Source organism: Lactuca virosa, chromosome 7 (genome assembly GCF_052849685.1).
Source record: "Lactuca virosa cultivar CGN04683 chromosome 7, Lactuca_virosa_CGN04683_v6, whole genome shotgun sequence".
In the NCBI taxonomy this organism is placed as follows: Eukaryota; Viridiplantae; Streptophyta; class Magnoliopsida; order Asterales; family Asteraceae; genus Lactuca; species Lactuca virosa.
The window spans coordinates 135,646,788-135,660,631 of NC_136432.1; positions in this window are offsets into that span (position 1 = coordinate 135,646,788).

Below are 13,844 nucleotides of genomic sequence, written 5' to 3' on the forward strand. Positions count from 1 at the left end.
TCATGGGTTAGCACCTTATTCACATTTTCCTAAAGTAACTAAGATTGGGAATTTAAAAACATTTAGTTACTTTATAATAATCATTATACTTTTAATGAGAATTTTAAGTCATTGTCCTACCCATTCGGCTAACGACCCTCCACCGATCAAGGAAGCGGTGGGTGAGAGTGGACACCCATTAAGCTGTCATTTTATAGGCAACAACCTTATACCCCCCTTATACACCGGCTTCGTGAATGATGCCTACTAACGGTAAAACGAATTTGTTCTTATACATATATAATTATTATTAAACTTATAATATTATAAAGTATAAGGGTTGAATTTTAACTTTTAAAATTCTAGGGGTTGGAACTAAAGTTTATTAGATGATTTTACATGTTCCAAAACTTGAGGGCAAGTTTTGTAACTTTACAAAACCTTTCAATTCATAACTTATGAGTTATTAAAATGAAGACTCTTCATTTTTGTAAATTATGTGTTCTTTTAATGGATTTAATACAAAGTGACTTTTAGTTATCCATAACTTGAGGACAAGTTATGGACTCCATTAAAACACATAAAGATCATGAATTCAGCATTAAACAAGTTTTAACAAGTAATTCCTATGATCTATCAAGAACTCATAAGAACATGAATAATCATATCAAAATTTCAAGAACATATGAACACATATAATCATGTAATTTTGATATTAGCCATTGTAAATGGATTAGAACAACCATTACACCATCTAAAATAAGTTTTATAACACTAAAACAGTTTAGGGTAATGTTTCTAGTCCATTTCCAGCAGAAAAAGTCGAAAAACTGCATTCTAAGGCTCCTACTCGTCGAGTGCACGAACCTACTCGACGAGTAGGATGAGTTTAGTCATGGACTCGGCGAGTCCCCCCATGGACTCGGCGAGTTCATCACACAGACAACAAGAAATTCGACTTTTTTCACTATTTTGCATCAAGTATCAAACAAACAAGCCTAGGCTCTGGTACCACTGATGGGTTTTGAGCATTCTAACACTCCTAAGTGTACATGCAACCCTAGAAAAACTTGGATCTATGTTTGTCTAAAATACATGCAAAATACTTTTCCAAGGTTCATAAACCTATTTAGCATACATGGGGAACTTTAAACATAAAAGATGGCTAGAATTACATACCTTGTAGTTGTTTTGATTCCTTGAAAACCTTGAGAGCCTAGCACCCCAAGTGTGATGCCTCAAATGTTTCACACAACACCAAATGCTTTGGAATGACTTTGAGAGAATGTAGAACACTTGTAAATCGGCCTAGCCCTCTTGAAACTACTTGTGTAGCAGATTTTGGTGGATATCATGTTCCTTATATAGTTTGTTACATTTAGGGTTACACCATGTAAACCTTAATGTAACATGGCTCTTCATTTCCATGACCCATGGGTTTGTAACTCCCATGGAGCATCCATGGAGCATCCTATGGACCTTAGTCCAACTTGATAACCCATGGAGCCTTTAGCCCACTATACAAGTTATGGATAATTTACATAATCAACCCATATATTTAATTAGTCTACTTTTGATCACTTAATTAATTCCAGATTAATTCTTGATCAATACTAATTAAATAATACTATTAATATATTAGAACTTATAATATATTAATAAACCACAAGTGTTATTTCTCTCATTTAGTCTATCCAAATGCATGATGCCATGCAACCCAAATGGACCATGCCGGGTCGGGTCAAGTACATACCAGATATAGTTATGGACTTAGACACCTTATCCAACACATACACCATCTCAAACGGGGGTCGGTCAATACTAGCATGATAACTAATATCATATGAGAACTCTGCTAGTGGAAGGTAATTATCCTAACTCCCTCCGAAATCCAATACACATGCCCGAAGCTTATCCTCGAGCTTCTGGATCGTCCGCTCGCTCTGACCATCAGTCTGAGGGTGGTAAGCAGTGCTGAAATGTAATTGAGTCCCCAAATCCTCATGAAACTTCCTCCAAAACATGGAAGTGAAACGGACATCACGGTCCGAGACTACAGATACCGGCACCTCGTGCCTGACCACCACCTCCCGCACATAAATATCTACTAATTTCTCAGTAGAGATACTCTCGAAAAGTGGAATATAATGCACACTCTTGGTCAACCTGTCCACAATAACCGAAATGGAATCCACATCCCGCACTGTCATAGGTAACTTTGTGATAAAATCCATGGTGATCTCTTCCCATTTCCACATGGGATAGGTAGTGGCTGGACCTTGCCGTGAGGCCTCTGATGTTCAGGTTTAAACTTTCTGCAGGTCAAACACCGCTCAACAAACCACACAACCTCCCGCGTCATGAAGGGCCACCAATAACTCAACCTCAGGTCTCGATACATCTTCGTGGCCCCTGGATGGATAAAAAACTTGGACTTGTGTGCCTCTTCCAAGATCTTCTGTCTCACTCCCCCAAATGTCGGAACCCAAACCCTTCCACACTGGGTTAATAAACCCCGACTATCCCGAATAAACAACGGAATCTGACCTCGAATCTGCTCAATCTTCCAGTTCTCCCTTTTCAAACCCTTCGCCTGTGCATCCTTAATCATATCCAATAAAGGTGAAATCACTATCATCCTCAAGCAGACATATCGAATCGGAGTACTCGCCGCCTTACGGCTCAAAGCATCAGCCACCACATTGGCCTTCCCGGGATGATACAAAATCTCACAATCATAATCCTTTAATACATCCAGCCATCTCCTCTATCACATATTCACATTCTGCTGATCCATCAAGTACTTCAGACTCTTGTGATCAGTAAAAATGGTGCATCGGACCCCATATAAATAATTCCTCTAAATCTTGAGGGCAAACACCACTGCCCCAAATTCCAAGTCGTGGTTGGGGTAATTCGCCTCATGAGGCTTCAGCTGCCTTGAGACATAAGCAATCACATGCACCCTCTGCATCATAACAGCTCCTAATCCTGAGATAGAAGCGTCATAATACATTACAAAATCATCCAATCCCTCGGGTAGTGCTAGAATCGGGGCCTCGCATAATCTCTGTCTCAAGGTCTCTAAATCCAATTGTTGATCTGGACCCCACCGAAAGGTCACACTTTTCTTGGTCAAATGGGTCAAAGGTACGACGATCTTGTAGAAATACTGAATGAATCTCTGATAGTACCCTGCTAGACCCAAGAAACTCCAGATCTCGGATGCGTTCTTCGGAACCTCCCAACGCATTACCGCCTCAATCTTGGCTGGATCAACCAAAATACCCTCTTGATTGATGACGTGCCACAAAAACTGCACCTCACGCAACCAAAAATCACACTTTGAGAATTTGGCATAAAGCCTCTCCCTCCTCAGGGTCTCCAATACCTCCCTCAAATGTTGCTTGTGCTGCTCCTTGGTCTTCGAATAGACCAATATATCATCAATGAAAACAATCACAGACCGATCCAACATCGGTTTGCAAACCCGGTTCATGAGATCCAGGAACGCCGTTGGAGCATTGGTGAGCCAAATGGCATCACCACAAACTCGTAATGACCATAACGAGTCCGGAAAGCCATCTTCGGTATATCCTCATGCCTAATCCTCATCTGATGATACCCCGGCCGAAGATCAATCTTGGAGAACCAAGATGCACCCTGAAGCTGATCGAATAAATCATCAATCCTCAGAAGTGGGTAACGGTTCTTCACCGTTAGCTTGTTCAGCTCCCGATAATCAATACACATCTTGTGTGACCCATCCTTATTTTTCATGAATAGGATAGGTGCTCCCCACGGGGAACTACTCGAACGAATGAATCCTCGGTCTAGCAGCTCCTGAAGCTGCGTAGACAACTCCTGCATCTCAGGCGGAGCTAGACGATACGACACCTTGGCTATAGGAGCCGCGCCAGGCACTAAATCAATGTGAAACTCCACTTGCCTCTCGGGAGGCACCCCAGGCAACTCCTATGGAAATACATGAGGAAAATCTCGTACAAACGGTACCCTTCTCATATCTGGCATGGCCTTCACCCTAGTATCCGAAACATACGCCAAAAACCCAGAACATGTTGGATTAGGTGTCTAAGCCCATAACTATTATTCGTATGTGCTTGACCCGAGAGTAGCATGGTCCATTTGGGTTGCATATCACCTGGGCAATTTGATAGGTTAGACTTTTGAGAAAAGGTTATTTATGATTTATTAATATATTATAAGTTCTAATATATTAATATGAAATCATATGATTTAATTAGTATTGATCAAGAATTAATTTGGAATTAATTTTGTGATCAAAAGAGACTAATTAAATATATGTGGATTGATTTGGTAAATCAATGATTCTTATAATGTGGGCCAATTGTTATTTAGGATGGGCTAAACCAATATGGTAGTCCATGGATAGACCATGGAGGTTTAACCCATGCATCCTAGGTAATATGAAAGGTCATGGGCATTAGGGTTTGCATGGATGTAACCCTAATCTTGCCACACTATATAAGAAGCCCCTTAGCACCCAAAATCACATACTAGTGTTCTATGAGTTCATATGAGGCGTTTTTTGTGCAAGACATTCTCTCTCAAAAGTCTTCATTTGTCCAAGGTGTGTTGTGATTCCATTTGAGGCATTCACACTATTGGTGCTAAGTTCTTAAAGGCCAAATACAACAAGTTCTACAAGCTACATGAAGCGGTAAACTCCTAACTAGTATTTTATGGTGTTTATGTCAATTGTATGCTAGTTGTAGGCTTAAAGCTTTGGAAACAATATTGCATGTATAGTTAGAGAAAACATATATCCAAAGCTTTTAGGGTTGTATGTGCACCATAGGATGTTTTAAACTTTTAAAATTTTATGATAATATTTGTTTTAAAAGTTTGATCTAAATGTTTTTAAGGAGTTACAAATTTTATCATAAAATTTTTTGGAACTCAAAAGTTTTTTTTAAAAGTTATGATCTTAAGAGTTTTGAAACTTCTATAAGTTATGGATGTGAAAAGTCTCATTCATTAACTCTTTATGTTATGAATTCCAAGAGTCTTCAAAGGTTACAAAATTTGTTATAAATGGCTTTGAAGAGTTTTATAACTTGCCCTCAAGTTATGGAACTTGGAAGGTCTCTTTTATTACAAAATTTGTTATAAAAGTTATGTAACATCCCAAACTTCAGAAGTATGATTTAAGGGCTTATGTGTAAATTAAGGAGTCTACTCGGCGAGTAGGTATCCCTACTCGTCGAGTCGGAGCGGGTTCTTGGCCACGTGTTAAGTGACCAACTCGCCGAGTCGGCGGCTGGACTCGACGAGTCGGTGCTGGAAAGAGAAAAACCTAAAATTTAGGGTTTGCACCCTATTTAAAGGACCTTAAGTCCTAACCTCAGCCTCTTTGTTACCCCTTCAGAGTCAGGAAACCCTAATCTCATGTGTGAGCCATTGGTGAGAGTTTTTGAGCTTTGGAAGGTGATTCTAGTGAAGGAGACTTGTAGATCAAGAGGCTAGCATCAAGGAATTCGTGTAGATCCAGAGTCTACTTCAGTTTGGGCACATTTTGGAGGTAACAAGTCGTTACCTTGATCTCTTCCCTTCTAGATCTATTCATGGATGAGATTTGGGGCTATTTTAGCATGTTTAGGATCCATTTCGGGTTTTGGTTCTAGTTCTGAGGTTGCAACTTCAGATCTAGACTTGTCTTGGTCCATGAAATCATAAAGTATCAGCCCTTTAGCATGTGTGTGAGCATTCTTGTCTTGAACCTTCTCTCTAGCTTGTATTGAGCCAAAATCACCTTGCATGCACGTAAATTTAGAAACTTTATGTGTGAAACTAGGCTTAGGAGTCTAGATCTATGAGTTGGAAGCAGTGAGATGGACTGAAATCATCTGAATGGGGATGACACAAGTGAACTCGGCGAGTCTGTTCTTGGACTTGACGAGTCGGGTCGCAAACCCTAACCCATTTGGTTATGATGCGGATCAGTGAGTTGAGTGGTGACTCAGTGAGTTGGACAGGCTAGGACTCGGAGATTGATGAACTCGATGAGTCATGGGATGACTCGGCGAGTCGAGTCGTGATATGAGAGTTTTCTGAGTTTAAGAACTCGGCGAGTCAATAGGTTGACTCGGCGAGCAGGGTCAATCAGGAAGGTTGACTTTGACCAGGACTTTGACTTTGACCAAGAGTTGACCAGTTTGACTTCCAAGGGAATTTTGGTAATTTGGGCACTTAATTGATGTGGTTCCATCATAGTGCTAGGAGGTGGAGTTCGTGACTGTGATCGGAGGATTTGATCTTATCTCTTCAGTTTGGCATTTGCAAGGTGAGTTATCCTTACTATACTCAAGGGTCTAAGGCACCAAGGCTGGCCCTTTGATTTGTTATTTGAGATAGTTACTATTGTGATATGTTAGCTCGGTATCCTGGTAGATAAGATGGTTACATGCTAGTATGATCAGTTAGATTGGTATCCGGGTAGATCGGATGTGGTTATACTTAGTGATCTATAGTTTGGTCTGACTGTCTGTATTCTGGTAGGAGGTTACCTGTTATATGTGCACATGATTGATTGCTAGTAGAGGGTATTCCATCCCAAGGATGATTGGGCCCTTGTATGTTGTCTTTGTAGACTGTTATATGATTATCTGATATAGGTGCACATGTTTGATTGGTTATGTGGGCATTCCAACCCGATGGTTGTGGGCCGCGAGTATTCCATCCCGAGGATGATTGGACTCATAGTATGTGGGCAATCCAACCTGATGATTGTGGGCCGAGAGTATTCCATCCCGAGGATGATTGGACTCATAGTAGATTGGCATTCCAACCCGATGGTAGAGGGCCTGGGGTATTCCATCCCGGTGGATGATTGGACCCATAGTAGTTGTTGTATGTATAGGTGTGTGGGCATTCCAACCCGATGGTTGTGGGCTGAGAGTATTCCATCCTGAGGATGATTGGACTCGTAGTATGCTGGCATTCCAACCCAATGGTTGCGGGCCTAGGATATTCCAACCCGATGGTTGATTGGACCCATAGTATGTTGTTTCTTTGCTGTATGTGTATGGTTGTGTGCGTATGGGTATTTTGGGGGTAACTCACTAAGCTTTCGGTCTTACAGTTCAGTTTATTGTTTCAGGTACATCAGGAGATCGTGGCAAGGCAAAGGCGTGATCGTACCGCTCCTCACTTTTTATGATTTTGTTTCTGGGCTACTCAGATAATAAACTATTTGGAAACCTTTTTGCAATAACAAATCGAACTTGGGTTTTTTTGAAAGTTTAAATTGGTTTGAAATTTTTGGGTGTTACATGCCCTAAAGTTATGGAACTTGGAAAGTCTCTTTTATGGAGTTCTAAAAGTTTTCAAGAGTTACAAAACTTGCCCTCAAGTTTTGGAATTTGAAAAGTTTTTTTTATGAGACATTGAATTCTAAAACTAAAGTTATTTAAAAAGTTTTCAAAAGTGTAACTCATGGGTTCATAAGTTAATAATAAATTAAATAGTTTTAATTTTGTTTTAGCATCTTGATGTTTTTGAATAATTCATATTACATCTTTAAGGACTTTATTAATAGTTAATTAAAGTGTTTAATTAAAAGAGAATTAATAATTCCATAATGACATGGTTTAAGTTTAATTAAATTAAGAGTATAGTTTAATTAATAGATTAAACCACTTAGTATTTTAAAAGTTTAAAATACACCCTTATACTATTATAATATTAAAAGTTTAATATATTATATATATAAGTAAAAAGTCGGTCTTACCATTAGTAGGCCTCATTCACGAAGCCGGACTATAAGGGGATATAAGGTTACTGCCTATAAAATGGCGGTTTAATGGGTCTCCGCTTTCAGCCACCGCTTCCTTGACTGGTGGAGGGTCGTTAGCCGAACGGGTAGGATAGGACACTAATTCTCATTATATGTATAATGATAATTATAAAGTAACTAAACTTTTATTAAATTCCCAATCTTAGTTACTTTAGGAAAAATGTGAATATGGTGTTATTCAATGAAATTACACTTTGCACCTTGTTAAGTCGTTAGTGGAGCGTGTGTGGTTAATAGGCACACTAATCTGGGACTGACAGTGCGTGGAAAAGGGTAGCTTGATGTTAATCATAGATCAATGGAGCGTGTGTGGTTAACCGGCACACTGATTAGGTGGTTTGTAACATTAACTGTACCAAGATAATTTGCATGGTTATTCACACCTTGTTTGTGATCCTCGGCATCCCAATCACAAACTTGAAGGGCACAATCGAGATTTAAACATGCCAGTGAAAATTTCAATGAATCTTAAAGGATCTAGGAATTTCAATCCAATTAAAACTTAATAATCAATTTTGTTTTTCATGATGGGAATTGGTAAATCGTCATTTACCTACCTTCAAATATTTACAATTGGATTATGACATCCATCTTCCGAATTGTAAAATATTGTGTTGGTTCCTAGCCTTAATATTTCATTTTGGGTGTTATATTAAGGACATAAATCAACTAAAACTTGAATTTCTCCCTCATAGATGTCTAGTTCTGACAACTATGGACTTCTTTATTCTTTTGGAAAAAAGCTTTCCTAATGAAGATGATATCCCACATGGCGATCAAGGTGAAAGATTAATCCCTTTGTTGTGCATTAATGGGACTAGAAATCATACTTCACTTCCTCCACCTCCTCCAATTATTCTCCCTAACCCAAAAGCTCAAAGACTTGAAAAGTTCAAGGTCACTCAATCCCTACTGGCAAGAAAACAAAAAGATGGAAAGTCTGTGTGCACTCTCGTCTTGGAGATGAAGTTACATATTGATAGGCTGGGAGAGTCGGCTATTGAAGTCTCGAGGAATTTGGCTGTTGACTGGGTTCTTCAAACACGTCCTGAGTCATATAGCGGGTTCATTAAGAACTACTATATGACAAACCACGGCATGACCCTTATCGATTTTACCTATTTGCTAATTGCGGCTGAATTAACAATGATTTGGGGCAATGGTAAAGCAAACTTGATCGGAAGATCTACTCCCCAAACTTCCATGGACATTGACAATAGTAACATTGGAAGTCTAGAAAAGATTTCTCTTCCCAATGTAAAGGGATTAGACATGGTCAAGTCATTTGACCAATGGTAAAGAGAAAGGCTAAGTCTGAGATAGTCCCGTGTACCATTCCCAAAGAGTCCATATGTTTTATTGCCAAAAGAAGGGACATTGGTTGCGAAGCTACCCTGTTTACCTGAAAAGGACATAAGGAATAGATAACAACATAGTTTTCACTTGTAGTTGCATTGTAAGGAAAAGTTTTCCGCACTTTTATAAATAAAGAAATTTTTTTGATTTTTATCTTATTTTAAGTTTCCTTACAATGACATTTGTGAAAATTGTTGTTTATATGTTTCCATTGATAGAAATATTGGAAAATGGATTTGATTCTTTCGTTTGTGGCAGTGTCAAAAATTTACCAAATAAGGAAAGATTCTGATCACCCAAGTTTCAATTGGATAGAAACTTAGAATCATGCAACTTGTATTGTATGATGAATGAAAATTTTCGTCTTTGGGAAATTAAGACTAATTCCTTGCTCACATGTATATATGAGTCAAGTGAAGGACTAAGGGATCGGGTACACTTGGTTGTGCGCTGATCAGGTCCAACACAAACAACGATAAGACTATTCGTTATGATTTACTAAAGTTTAGTAAATATGGTTATACTTACAAGATTAAGTGTAATTCTTAAACATTGGAAAAGTTTCGATGTATGGCAGAACGAATGAGAAGAATCAAATTTGGCAGAAAGATAAAAGTTTCTCAAATATGAAAAGATGGGAGAGTACTTGAGTATCGTGTTTTATGATTATCTTAATGATTATGAAACCATATTACAATTGATCCTCTAAGGACATCTTAGTGCATTTGTATGGCTAAGAAGAGGAATCGTGAATTTTTGAAATGGTTAAATCAAAAGGTGAATCATACTTTGTTCCAAGATCGAGTCTTAGAGTAACACTCCAAGATCGAGCCTTGAGTGACAAAATCTTAAGAAAGGTTTATAACACTTATCAAATGTAGAGTAAAATGTTTTCTACTCTTGTACATTTGAAATTGGTAAGTTGTGATGTTTTGGATAAAACAAAGACCAACTAAGACCAATTGTGTGAAGTGTTTATCTTGATAAGAATCCGCACTAACTCTTGAATATTTTTTTTGTCAAGTAATGGTTCTTGACAAAAGAATCTTATATGTCAAGAGATCAGTGGGAGTCTTAAAGATCTTGAAAAAGTTTCAAGAACTAATCAAGAATAAAACCTATTGTTTATCACTAGCACACGACTGTAGGTTTATAACCTATCGTGATGACACATTCTTGTTTTTGTGTCATTCCAATTGAAGTTGACAATGCATGTAAGTTCTATGGGTGCTAAATAGTTTGCATAACAACCTGGAAGCAATGGTAGGCCCTTGTGTTTCCAGATGGCAAGAAATTAACATTGAACAAGTTCAGTCCATAAGAGTTTGGATTTATCACTAACTTTGTCTTGTGATTATGGTTATGACAAATTCACATGGATAGGAACACATACACCATAAAATCTAAGTGACAAAGGTTTCTCTCCGCTTCATGAAAATGATTGTGAGGAAACTCTTTCACTAATTAGATTTTAAAAAGATAGCAATAGTGATATTTGCATTCTCAAATTCGATTATGATTACGACATCCCTCTTCATAGTTCGAATTGTGAGAAATGGCAAATAGTTTGAACATTCAGAAATTATTACTGTAAGTTCTGATATTGTTTAGACACACGTGTGAGCTATCTAAGTAAAGGTGTATGATTTTAAAAAGCTTAGATAAAGTCTTATAAAAAGGATCTCGTATCAGAAATATGAACTTTGGTAATGAAATTCAATAAGTATTGATTTCTAGAAGTCCAGCTGATTTCTGAGTACATGTCAAAGCTAGTGGGAGCATAAGTGTTATGCTAGTAAGATAATAATTATTATGCTAGTGGGAGCATAATTATTATGGTAAGTGTTGCAAGTTAGCAATGTTAATTATAGAAAACAAAAGTTTCAATTCGCTAAGTTGCAGAGTTTGAAAAGTTATTTTGCTATAATTAAGGGAGAAAAAAGTATAGTTCATTTCAATTCTAAAAGCTTAAATTGAGATTTTAATCAAGGATAGTCATATATATATATATATATATATATATATATATATATATATATATATATATATATATATATATATATATATATGAATGACATAAGGAAATTCTATATATGGAGATATTATAGCAAGAGACTGGTAAAGTATCACGTATTTATGTGAGACATTATGGATCGTATCTCATATGCTATAATATTTATGTGTTATTCCAAATGCCTAGGGCATTAAGAGGGAAAATGACCAAAACTGGATATGACTAAAATGGTTAAGCAATTGTCGAGGACAATCTAAGGTTTACCAAAGATTGGTTGATCATGGACAGTTGGAAGTATAGTGTAAATTTTGGAAGGACCATATTGACATATTCTGAAAAAGAGGCAACTCTTGTTCAGAAGTGATAGTCAAATGGGAATATGGAAATGTTTCCATAAGTGGAAGTTATTCTTTAAATCCGTGTAAGATTAGAAAACTTAATGCAAGAAGGATGTTCAAAGGAATGTACTTTGAATTTGAGACTTCGTTTCCATGGAATTGCTCTCCATTGCAATACTATGTAATGTCTGTTGCCAAGTCTCTGTGACTTTTGTGCATAGTCATTACAAGAGGATCATTGCATATAAGTTTAGAATCTAACAGATTACAGTAAATGGCAAGAATTTGGTATTCTTACATTTACGGTAAGGATTTGGAATTGTGAAATGGGCATCATTGAAATGTTGTCCATTGATCTTTTTCACAAAGAAATGACCATAGGCAAACATAGTATGCATGCTTGGAGCATGGGATAACTATTGTTTTAATTCAAGTATTAAGTTGATTCTTTGAAACATTATACAATGAATAATGAGTAATCAATATGGCGATTAAATAAAAGGTGTTTTATTTACAGTCAAAAGTTTTGGGGCCATATAGGATTAGTACTATTCTTGTGTTTCACTTTGCATGTTTTGACTTCCCGAATAACTAGGTTATTCAAACCATCCACAATCGATCATACTTTGGAAGTAGGTATTGAGGCAAGACTGTCATGAATGGGTCTGTAGTTTTTCTAAAGGAGTTTAGACATAGCACAAGTTTGCTCGTAGTGTCCATGAGTACTCCTGTAATAAGATTTGAGTATTGGATTCAACCCACGCTCATCTGAATCACTTCATGGATTTTATCACGAGTGATTGAGAGACGATAATATCTTATATTCTTGAAACCAAGACGTGTGAGTTGTAGTTTACAAGTCGGTTGCACATTGACATATGTAAACGCACCAGTAACTTGGTGTTGTAAAACATATTGTTGTGTGTGATTTGATGAGTAAGTACAAGCAAGCATTTGATTCGGATTTTATCCATTCCTTCTACCCTTAGAGGGATAAAAGCGATATCTATGGGCCCCTTGATGATTTAATGATGACAACCATAAGTGCTTGGCCAAGCCTGGACTGATTTGATTTGTTCAATTAGTCAATCGTCATAAATCGGAAATCGGGAAACAACAAATGGACAGAGAGAATGATTATAATCCATGTCTCAGTCTATATGATATCTTGTCGAATGGAGGAATATATGATCCCTTATCTAATGGACACGCCATTGACTAGGTCAGAGTTCGACAACGACTTTTAAGAGCTACGATTGCTAGTCGGGATTTTGGATTCGTACTTGCAATAATAGTTATCAGACTTATCCAAGTGGGAGACTGTTGGATTAGGTGTCTAAGCCCATAACTATTATTGGTATGTACTTGACCCGAGAGTAGCATGGTCCATTTGGGTTGCATATCACCTGGGCAATTTGATAGGTTGGACTTTTGAGAAGAGGTTATTTATGATTTATTAATATATTATAAGTTCTAATATATTAATATGAAATCATATGATTTAATTAGTATTGATCAAGAATTAATTTGGAATTAATTTTGTGATCAAAAGAGACTAATTAAATATATGGGGATTGATTTGGTAAATCAATGATTCTTATAATGTGGGCCAATTATTATTTAGGATGGGCTAAACCAATATGGTAGTCCATGGATAGTCCATGGAGGTTTAACCCATGGATCCTAGGTAATATGAAAGTTCATGGGCATTAGGGTTTGCATGGATGTAACCCTAATCTTGCCACACTATATAAGAAGCCCCTTAGCACCCAAAATCACATACTAGTGTTCTATGAGTTCATATGAGGCGTTTTTGGTGCAAGACATTCTCTCTCAAATGTCTTCCTTTGTCCAATGTGTGTTATGATTCCATTTGAGGAATTCACACTATTGGTGCTAAGTTCTTAAAGGCCAAATACAACAAGTTCTACAAGCTACATGAAGAGGTAAACTCCTAACTAGTATTTTATGTTGTTTATGTCAATTGTATGCTAGTTGTAGGCTTAAAGCTTTGGAAACAATATTGCATGTATAATTATAGAAAATATAGATCCAAAGCTTTTAGGGTTGTATGTGCACCATAGGATGTTGTAATATACAAAACCCAACAGAACAGCCCTGCTGAAGGAGTCTCCTAGCTCTTGCAGCTGAACAAAGAGTTGGCCTATGCGAGGCTCTTTCTCTATGAATAACCAGTTCTCCCTCACCTAGGGTTCGAACTCTCACCAGCTGACACTCGCAATCTATCATGGCCCCATTGGGCCCCAACCAATCCATCCCGATGATCACCATCAACCCTTGCAAAGGAATTGGAACCAAA